At 47.9% G+C, this 11,266-nt stretch overlaps 1 long non-coding RNA gene across 1 annotated transcript; it reads right to left on the bottom strand.

Moving 5' to 3' along the window:
* Window positions 1–6,104: 6,104 nt before the first annotated feature.
* LOC120389343 lies at window positions 6,105–9,743 on the bottom strand. Its single transcript, XR_005590881.1, has 3 exons — window positions 9,689–9,743; window positions 7,698–7,890; window positions 6,105–6,358 (listed from the first exon to the last, which is right to left on the bottom strand). It is a non-coding gene; the product is annotated as an uncharacterized LOC120389343 (long non-coding RNA).
* Between the last annotated feature and the right edge of the window lie 1,523 nt (window positions 9,744–11,266).

Genomic DNA, 11,266 nt, shown 5'->3' on the forward strand with positions numbered 1-11,266 from the left:
TTCTACTGCCACTTTCACAACATTCCATCCCGGCCCCGCCCACTCGGCTCTCATTCGTCCCCCAGCCCCTCAGGGGGCGGGGCTTCTACTTAACTCCTTCCTAACCGAGCCTCAAAAGAGGGGAGGGGCAGGCAAAGGTCCTGAGCTTGCGCTCCGATTGGCTGTTAGGCGGCTGCCCGCAAGAAGGGGCTCTGCGAGCCGACGTGTGCAGCGAATCCCAAGGCAGCGGCGTCTTCCCTGCTCCTGTCTCATCCCGTCCCCATGGGGGTGCAGCTGCCCTCTCCAACAGGAGCCTGCTGGATAGTCCTAACAGTGATTCATATATAGGAGGAATCCAGGGGATTCATTCCCCACCTGCACCCCTTACAGGGATGTGATTGGCGTAGGGAAGTGCCAGGGGGATCTTCTCTCCATCCCCCCCAGCCAGGATGGAATCAGACCTGGCTTTACTTAGAAAGCTAAATAACCCCCACCGCCTCCACCTGACTTCGTAGTGATTTGCTTGTAAGGGGGATTTTCCCCACGCCCTGCCACCGAAGAGTCCCAGCAGTGATTTATTCTTAGAATAGGATGAGCAAGAAAAATTGACACACCCTGCTGCATCTGGGCAGGAAGATGGAAAATATCCCACGTGGCCTCTGAGTATTCAGAGCAGAGATCTGGTTGTAGGAAAAGCAGGGAAGTGTCCCCATAAAATGTCTTTTATCAGGGAGGGAGAATGCCAGGAAATCCAACCCTCTCCCCCCTCTCTTACCCCCACCACACAGACACTCCTGTAGCCTTATCAGCAATTTCTTTGTGCTCCCCTCAGCCAGCCACTGTGCCGGCAATTTTGGAGCCTGATGCTGATTACCAAGCTCTGGGCACAGCAGGAGAGAGGAAGAATCAGCTCTCAAACTTTCTGGAAAATGACTATTTCGAGATATAAGAGCCCTGAAAGCACTGGGCCTAGTGAACTCCATTGAATTCAGTGCACCTGATTCTCCTATCTGACCAAGGTGATGTCATTGACCTCAATGGAGTTGATCCAGATTTGCCCTGGCCTGGTGTAAGTGAGAGGAGACGCAGGCCCGGGGCCATGTTTAACACACGACATTCTTAGTTGATCAACTCATCATAACGTTTCTTTGGTTCAGTGTTGTCCTTTGGATTCCCACAATATCCCGCTGGGCCAGAGGGAACTATTCTGGTTTACACCGGCAGGGGAGCTGCCTGCCTGACTGGAAATTAATTTGATGAGATGCCCCCAGTGGTGTCTCGCCAGGTTTTCCTAAAGTCAAGGTAGCAGCACCTTGTTTGCTATGTGGGAGCACCGGTGTTTCTCGCTGCCTTGAACTGGGAAGGAGCAGACTCTAGTAGTTAGAGTCAGCAAGGGAGCGTCAGGACCCCGGGCTATTTTCCCAGCTGTGCCACTGACACTTTAACCTTTAACCCACCTTAACCTCAGTTTCCATTAAATATATATTTAACAGGGCTGCCCGGCGGGGGCGGGGGGCCAAGTGGCGCAATTTGCCCCGGGCCCCGCAGGGGCCCCGCAAGCCGCTCCGGGTTTTCGGCAGCACTTCGGCAGCGGGCCCTTCACTCGCTCCAGGTCTTTGGCAGCGGGTCCTTCAGTGCAGCAGAAGACTCGGAGCGAGTGAAGGAGCCGCTGCTGAACTGCTGCTGTAGCCTCGGAGCGCCGCCCGGTGAGTACAAGCACCACTAGCAGCGGGGGGGGGGAAAAAAGCCGCGATCGGCGACAGCTCTGCCGCCGCCGCTTCGTTCTTCGGCTGCAATTCGGCGGTGGGTCCTTCCCTCTGAGAGGGACCAGACGCTGAATTGCCGCCGAAGACCCGGCCCTGTCCCAGGCCCCCTGAATCCTCTGGGCGGCCTTGATATTTAATACCCATGGTAGCCTCCTGCCTCACAGGGCTGTTGTGAAAATTAATATTTGTAAAGTGCCTGAAGAGTGTAGCCTACAGGTCCAAGGGGTATTTACAAGGGCATAAGTTAAGGCAGTAATGGAATAAGCCTACAAGACCTTAGCTCAACAAAGCATAAGGGTCAAAACCCTTAGCATAAGCAGCTAACCAGGAGTAACCCTAGCTCATAAGATATCACAAGATAGGATGCTGTAATGACTAAACTGCTGGCAGGTAACCACAAGATGCTAGTTTATACCAGCCTGGGCTATTTTCCATTAGGAACACGAGCAGATGCCTGACCACAAGCGTGCTGTGGTAACTAACTGAGCTATGTGCTGAAAAGCTGGAGTGAAAAGGCCTAGTAACCTGAGGGAGAGCGGGCGCCCCACCACTACTAGGGAACGGAACGACAAATCAGGGGAAAGGGCTGAGCCCCCTACTGAATGTGCCTTAGGCAGAATGGCATCAGCGTAACACGTTATAAAAGTTGTGTCCTGGCCTGGGTGCTTTGGGAGATGTAACTCTTGGGAGATGCCAGGATGACGACCACTGGTGGTGGTGATGTTAAGGATGATGATGACTGATACTTTGGGTCCTTTTGCAAGGGATGGTGGGAGGATATGGATGCTCAGACACACGTGCTGTGTGATTTCTATCTGCCTTGCTGGGTTTGGGACTTTATTAATTGTGTGAATAAGACAATTGCAGATTCAGAAGGTTTTTCCTAAGTGTAAGTGGGGTAACCATGCGGGACAGCACGGTTCCCAACTAACCAGTAATTCTAATAATGCTGGGCCTGATCTTGGGACAAGGGCCTACCAAACCTCCATGTCTTAACTGGGACTTCTTAGGCAATACACAGTCAGTAGATCAGGGAACAAGATCCTGGGAGGGGATTCTCTTTCATCTCATCTCTTTCCTGGGCCCTGATGATCACAGTCTCCATGCCCTTCTGTCCTTTTTACTGCTTCCCTTCTCCCCCTCTTCCCAGCCTTCCAGTTCCTTGCAAAGCTTCACAGGATCTGGAATTCAATCCGCCGTAGGCTAGTTTCCAGGATGTTAGTTTCCCAGGTCCAGATTCTGCTGTCTGCCATGTCTATGAAGCCAATGGGATTACCTCGCTATTGGGGCAGGGAGGAGGCAGAATTTGGCCCCTGGCCTATCGGGAAAGTATGAGGGCAGGGACTGTGCAAGTATCCCAAACACCAATATACTGAACGATGATGGCCTGGTTTTCAAAGGTGCTGAGCAGTGCCCTGCAGCTCCCATTGATGCTTCAAAAGCTCAGTACTTCCGAAAGTCTGTGGAGCATCTCTGCAACGCCAGTGTCACTATATCTCCTGGTTTCTAGCTCCAGATCCCTGCCATCCATGCTGGGTCCCTGGCTCTACTCCCTCCCTCCCCTGTCCTCTGTCCCTCCTTATCCTTTCAACCAGCGATAGTCCCATGCCCCTTCCCCGGTGCTAATTCAATCAAATCGTTGCCATCCAACTCCCTAGCTCCCGCCACTCTGAGTGGGCTCCCATCCCCTGCTCCTGCCTCTCTCATCAGTCTGTTTCCATGTCATTAATCCTCACTCTTTGTTCCTATTTGCCTTCTTAATCCTCCTTATTCTCATTTTCTTCTCAAGCCTCCCTGCCTTGCAAGTCCCCTTATGAATGGCTGCCAGGGTCAGGCCGGTCACAGTGGGGATTTTCCCTTGTAAGGAAGACAGGCTGATACCAAGATGATTCAAGGATCACACCCTCTGCGACTTTCTGCCTCCACCTGACTGGGTTAAAAGGCTTGTGTTATAACCGGGGAATGGTGAGGTCTTTCATCATTGATTCAGTGGCACACAGGCTAGCTTGTGGGAGCTGGATGGCTCCGCGTATCAGTCGTGGGCTACTGAACCTTTCGCTTTCACAGGCTGTGCCAGCACACACTCTACCAGCTGAGGCTGTTCCATGCCATGAGTGAGATGAAGTGGAAGGTCTCAGTCCGGTTCCTAAGAGAGAGGGATTCACTTTGCAACTGGCATTAACTGCCCTCCTTCCCATCTTGCCCTGGTTCGCAGCGTCAGCAGCAGCCAAGGGAGAACAACTCCCCTCTTGCCCTGAGATGTGGGGTCACTCCAGGACCAGGTGAAGGCACCTTGGCAGCATGGCATGGGGGCAGCTTGCCCCGCCACTGCCCAGGCTGTACCTATTCGGGGTAGAAACTGAGGGCCGTGGTCTCCAGGGCTGTGAAGCCAGCATCCTTCATGAGCATGAAATTCTCTTGAAAGAGAAACCACAGAGCAAAGATGATTTTTGTTCTTCGTGCCCTTTACTGCTCCTTTGAAGTTCACCTTTAAAAAAACCAAACCAAACCCGCCCTGCATTTTGGATCTGAGCTCAGCACATGGGAAGCTGCAGGTCTCCAAAGTCGGGGAGAAAACGAACAGGACTTGTACATCTAAGAGCTGTTCCTGCTCCGTCTGAAGTCAGTGGGACAATTGCTGCTGATTTCAATGTGTGCAAAAATGAGCCTATGACACATGTCAAACCCTGGCATTCACTGAACAATGATGTTCATGTGAAGCAGCCCTTATTTGTAATGGTACGAAGAAGAGCCTGCTTTGATCACCCACTGATTTCCTCAACTCCTAGCAAAAGCACTAAAGGGAAATAATCTAACAGTTTGGAAATGCATGTTTCATGTTGCCTAGCAGTCTAAGCCAGGGTCTGGAAAGAACCTGGGAATCCTTCCTGTCTCTGCCACTGACTATACATGTGACCTTCAACAAATTACTTCACCTCACCGTGACTCAGTTTCACCATCTATCAAATGGGAATAATATGTCCCTCACAATGCAGTTGTGAGCCTTAATTAATGTTTGCAAAGAGCTTTGAGATCTTCCAAGGGAAGGTAACAAAGGAATGCTGATTATTATTAGTCCAACCACGTATAAACCCACATTTTAGGTAAGTACGAGAGAACAGATGAACCACACAATAGGAAGGGATTATTGAGCAAACACTTGGTTTAGCCTGATACGTTCATTATTTTTATTATTGTTGTTTGTATTACAATAGACCTGGCCCCAGCTGAGAATGAGGCCTGTTGTGCTAGGATCTGTACAAACACATAGGAAGAGCGTGTCAGTCCTGCCTGCCCCAATGAATTCACAGATCTCTGACCCCACGGCACCTCCAATGCAGTACCAGACACAGACTTGCAACACACCAACTTACATGGGAGTAAATCTGGGCACAGCTGGGACGATGGGCATCACGACTCACTGCAATAAAGAAGTAGGACAGGAAAGACTAGGGTGGAAACAATGGATTGGAAAGCAAGGCAATAGTCCAGGTGGCCGAGTGATACGGAACAGGAGAGCAGGTATAATCTCTCTGCTGGCGTTAAGGTACAGAGTCCAGCTTCCACCCATAGGACTGTGAGTCAGGGGCCCATTTCACATTGGGGATTATGGGATCATGAGAGATGCTGGGTGTTCTCAGGGTCAGTTCCTCTGGCAAGCTCTGGCCCCATGTGTTTGTCCACATATGGAACCAGGTAAATCTTAGATCCTTGAAGTGAATGGGGTCTTTGCCATTCAAAGGGAATAGGATTTGGCTACACCTCTAGGGGGCCACAACGTAGGCCACAGACTTCCACAGTGCAGCCTGTGACTGTATCTTTAATACAGAGCTGCAGCATCCAGAGACTACAGGTCCCATCGTGCAATGCTCCTTCTTGGCTTCAGCTGCTTGGATTAATCTGAAGCTTTGCATGCTGGGATTAGTAGTCTTTGGAGCCCAACATCTGGATTAAAAATAAATGCAGGTCCAATCTGCTGCCTTTTGTGCAGATTAAGGGTGGGATTTTCAGAAGCATTTAAGGGGTTTAGAAGTACAAATCCCACTGACAGTCAGGGGGACTTGTGCTCCTAAATCCCTGGAAAATCAATCCCTAAGTAATTAAGTGCATCCCTTGAACTCCTGGCTAATCACAGCCACATCCTGGAGCCTCTCTGCTCTCCAGAGCCCAGGGCTGCTCCTAACACCCCTGCTACATTTGAGCTGTTTTAAAGATACAAGGAAACTGACATCATTGCTTCCTTTGAATCACCAGCTATAAATGACACCATCAGGGTTTTAATTAACAGTGTTTTGGAAGTGCTGTGTTTGATGTCTATAAAATATTAAAAGGAATCCAAAGTCAAGTTTGTACTTGGGTAATTTTATTCTCCTGCGAGTGCATTGCACCAAAATATAAACAAATAAATAAATAAAATAAAAAGCAAAATCTGTCTTTTAAGTAACAATATTTCTGTTACGTATGACAGGGATTCCTTTCTGGCTCAAATGTCAGGAGCCTGCATCTTTGGAGCAGCAGGTTGCTTTAGTGAACGGGGTGGGGGATGAGCAGACCACAGCTTCTGGAGAACTCCAGAGAGACAGAAGCTCCATCATGGAAGGAGCTGCCATTTCCTGTTGACAAGCAAGGGGAAACAAGTGAATGGGCCAGGCCTCATTTGCATTTCTATTATGTGACAGTTTGATCAAATTTCAATTAAGATTTAATGGGGGGGGAATTAAATGTTGTTACCCCTGTCAAGGAGGAAAAGGGCAAGAGGATGGCACCCACAGTGCCTGAGGAAGGGGTCACCCTAACCTAAACCACAGACAGGCATGGTTGGGTACCAGAACCTGGTTAAAGCTAACAAAAGATGGAAGGAATAAGATGGTTATTTTTTGTAGGGAGTGATTTTTTTGGTGTGGTATGATGTCTATCTCTAGATACATGGCATAGAGCAAAGACTGCATTTCAGTGTGTGTAATGAATTGTGTAGTGGGTAAGTCTGAGGTGGCCTAGGTGGAAACTTCAAAGAGCTATATCCCAGTTGAGGACTCTGGGAGATGGACCTGCCTGGATTTTGGATTCCACCGTGCCTGGAGGACAAACTGTAAGTGGAGCAGTCTGGAGGAGGGCAGAGGCTACTGCTGGAAGGAACGTTTTGCCACTTTACTCCCTTGCAACTGTGAGAGGAAGCCTGAGGTTAAGACTATTGCCAAGGCACCTGACTTGGGGTGTTTGGGCAGAACAGACCCCCCCCAATAGCAAGTGTTGATTTGTTAATTGCTGGCTTTCCCGAGGTTACTCTGTGTCCCTTTCCCCCCACCTCCAACCCCCTGGACTCGGTGCTTGCAAGCAGGGAAGTATTGCCAGGGAAGGTAATTTCGTTTACCCAGATTTCTAAGTGGGGGTTTGAGCCAGTGTTATTCCAGGTTTCAGAACCCCTAGGTGATAACTGAACCTGGATCCTTGTACAACACCTGCAGAAGGGTTGTGTAACTATATAGACCAGTATTGTTAAAGCGGTCCAGCTTGTGTGTGAAGGTGTGACGGAGTTCTCAGTGGGGAGCCAGCTGTGGTGACTCAATTAGGGTGAACTGCAAAGAATGGGGCAGCCAATCCCCATAAAGCTGGTGGATATTCCAATACTTAGATTCACTAAACCAGCATAAAACAGCTTCTTTATTACCTCACTGGTTACTCAGAAATCCAAACAACACAGTTCCCTTAAAGTGATCCTACCTCAGGCCTCCATCCAGGTACCCACGTCAAATATGACGAAATTTTCTGTAAATCTTACTTCGTCACATAAAAGAACAGGTTCTACCAATCCCAAAGGATTGGACACGTTACCTCCCAGGTTAATGAATGTTTCAGATCGTACCCAAACCCATGCTACGGCCAATTCTTATTAACTAAACTAAAATTTATTAAAAACAAAAGAGAGTATGGTTAAAAGATCATTATACATACAGACAGACGTGAGTTCAATTCATTGAGGTTCGATTCACAGCAGAGATGGTGAGCTTTATAGATGCGAAGAGTTCCTTTAGAATTCAGTCCATAGGTCATAGTCCGATGTCCAAATCTCATATTCAGGGCGCACCAGCATAACTGGGACCTCAGTCTTGCGACTCAAACTTCCCTTGATGAAGTCTAAGTAGATCTGAGATGACAGAATCAAGACCCAAGGATCTTTTATACAATTTCATGTCCTGTTTGACAAGTTGGGACTTCCTCCGGGAACACAAGGTAATTAGGATGACTGTCAAGGAGGTCCATCACCGGTACTTAGCTATATGAATTAACATAAGGCCATTTGCTTGTTCCTCCATCATTCACGGTACATTTCAAAGGGAGATGAATACCGAGATATCCTGTGTTTACAATTCATTTAAACGATAGGATGTTCTTTTGACCTCTGAATTATCAGAATACAGCAAAGGCAGGGACTGTTGATTAGATTGTGGACCCTATTCATACATATGTAAATACACAAAAACCCAAACATTATCTCCCTACATGTCTTTTGAGGGTTATTTATTTTGCAGGATGTTTAACCCTTTCTAGCCATGCCTCACAGAAGGCCTAAAGTGTAAGATGGGCTATTATATAGGATGATAGTATGCTCATGTATAGGGTAATGTCTAGAAACTCAGAGGCCTCTCTTACCAAGTACTTCCCGAAAGTAGAAGCCTGTATATATGGAGGAAGGAATAAAGCCCGAATGCTGCACCGTAGTGCCTCTTCTTAGGCTTGAACACTGAACATAAATGACTTGCCAAAGATCACACAGGCAGAGCAGCCTGAAGAACTGAACTCGCCTCTTTGGAGTCCTAGTTTAGTGCCTTAGCCACAAAACTCTCCTTCCTTTCTGTAGCACTCTGTATAGCCTGTTCAAGCAAAAGGAGACCGGGAGCCCAACTAATTACTGTAATGAATTTAATTAGAGAAGATGGTGGGGGGGCAGGGAATGGCATCAGAAGGAGATGGAGTCAGTCAGCATGGTCTTTCCCTGCAGGAAAAATGTTTAATTATAGCAAGAATATAAAGTCATTTCACATTCGCAGACAAGGAGTCATGAAAAAGGAAGGCCAGATTCTCAGGTGATGTAAATCGACGTATTGACTTCAACGGAGTTGTGCTGATTTACACCAACTGAGGATATCTGGGGGCTCCACTCAAAGCTTGGTCCAGCTTTCGCAAAAGTATTCTCCCACCTCTGTCTCCCAAGCCTAGAGAGAGAGACATAGATACAGCTAATTGTGTCAAGATGCGGGGGCATTACCAGGTCTCTGGTGAACTGGGGCAGGGGGTTAACCTCCTTTTAGTTCCCCTTGCCTGGGGGCTCCAGAAAGGAATATATATATATTGGATAAGCAGCAAAGGAAGAGTCCTCATCAGCATTGTTTCACCCCTAACAAACTTAAGTGACGTGTGGTTAGTGTTAATGTATTGATTTCAAACCCCATGCTGATCAAATATCTATCTATCCCCAGCGGCAGTTTTATTTGTAAGGAGGCTTGTTTCTAGCATCTGCTGGAAAGAGATGGGGTTTCAGATGGAAGACAGAAGGGAGGGGTGGTTTGGTTTCATTAGAACAGGGGTCGGCAACCTTTCAGCAGTGCTGTGCCGAGTCTTCATTCATTCACTCTAATTTAAGGCTTCGCGTGCCGGTCATACATTTTAATGTTTTTAGACAGTCTCTTTCTCTAAGTCTATAATATATAACTAAACTATATTGTATGTAAAGTAATTAAGGTTTTTAAAATGTTTAAGAAGCTTCATTTAAAAATAAATTAAAATGCAGAGTCCCCCGGACCGGTGGCCAGGACCCGGGCAGTGTGAGTGCCACTGAAAATCAGCTCGCGTGCTGCCTTCGGCACCCGTGCCATAGGTTGCCTACCCCTGCATTAGAACATGAGCAGACAGGGATATTGGGAATCTGAGGCGTCGCCCATCACCTGGTCTCTCTCCCTCCCTTCTTCTCTCTTTCTCCGACTGGAATCTCTGCCCCACTTAGTCCTGCTCATGATCTGATAATTCCACTCTCTATGAGATCACAGCCTTCACCATGGCAACGCAATTGACCTGATTTGTTGGGAAGTTACATTGGCATCCTGGCCAGTTGGCACCATGCCGTCATCAAACTGTTATCAATATTTTAAGTGCCATCTTAAAAACAAAAAAGGCCAAACTGCTGTTCAAAGCCCCAGTGTGTGTAGGATATCAAACCAATATCCGAGGCCTGATTCTCCTCCCTCTGACACCCCGTTAGCTCAGCTGAGCTATAGTAGATGTGAGATCCATGTGGTATTTTGGAAACCGGTTTAAAATGACCAGCTTTGTCCTGTCTAGTTTTTAGTGGGAGATAAAGGGGGGACCATTCCACAGTCTAGCAGATCTTGTTACTTCTCAGGAAATGTTTCCTGACAATCAGCTTTCATTTCCCGTTTGCTTGCTTTCATCCTACTGCTCATAGCTGGAGACCCACAACTAGGAAACCTCTCAGCTCCTGCACTTTAGGAAGGGGCAGCATCTTCCTTCCTTCTTTAGCACCTCAGCTCCGTGCTGGCAGGTTTCCAGCCCCACTGCAACAGGACCTAACAGCTTCCAGGAGTCTCCTAATCGGAGCTGCCAGGCAGAATGTCCTCCAGCTACATACTCAGCATGGCCAACTATGTAGCTGCTGAGTGGAAGCTGGGTTTCCATGGCACAGACAGAAGCCCAATTAGCACTGAGTATCACTATGGGTCAGGCCTTCAGCTAATGTCCAAAAGCCTCATGGGAAAGAGGATAGATTTTACTATCCCTTGTGTGTCTCTGCAGATCAGATGAGAAGCTGGCCTGACTTCTGTAATCAATTAATCCCAGTTAGTAGCCCAATTTAAACTGGCATCGGGCCTTGGCTCTTAACTCTTGTTATTGCGCCTAAAGATCACGTGCCGTAAGGGGACCAGAATGCATGTGTTGAAGTTAATCCTTTTAAGAAAAGCTCTTGTAAATGCCAAATGATCCCTTATAGGGGTGAAATGTGAGCCGCAAGATAAGCACACTGGAAAGTCCCCCCGCAGTGCACTCAATGCCGGGCGGGGGGACCAAGGAGTCAGCCTTGACTTCAAGGGAAGAGAGCCACCATCTGAGTCACCAACCCCCCACTCCCTTCAGCGCCAATCCTGGCAGCTCCCCCATCCCAGAGCTTGACTCAGGGAGATTAGTTAAGTCCGCTTGACATTTTTTGGTCAACCCTTTTTTTTTCCAATGAAAAATGGAGTTTCAGCAAACAGCGACCTCATCGAGGTTTTCATCCAGAAAATGAAATCCCCAAATGTTTCAGTTTGGGGGCTTGTCTTGTTTATAAGCAGACCTGGGGGAAAAAGTCAACAAAAAGGGGAAATTTTCATTGATTTTATTTATTTATTTACTTATTTTGCAGGGGGGAAATATAATAATTTCCCAGCCAGCTCCCAAGGGCTGTGTTTGTAAAGCCTGGGAGGATCAATCCCAGCACAAGGGGAAGGGCCGTGAACACAAGGGGGGTG

Source organism: Mauremys reevesii, linkage group 23 (genome assembly GCF_016161935.1).
Source record: "Mauremys reevesii isolate NIE-2019 linkage group 23, ASM1616193v1, whole genome shotgun sequence".
In the NCBI taxonomy this organism is placed as follows: Eukaryota; Metazoa; Chordata; order Testudines; family Geoemydidae; genus Mauremys; species Mauremys reevesii.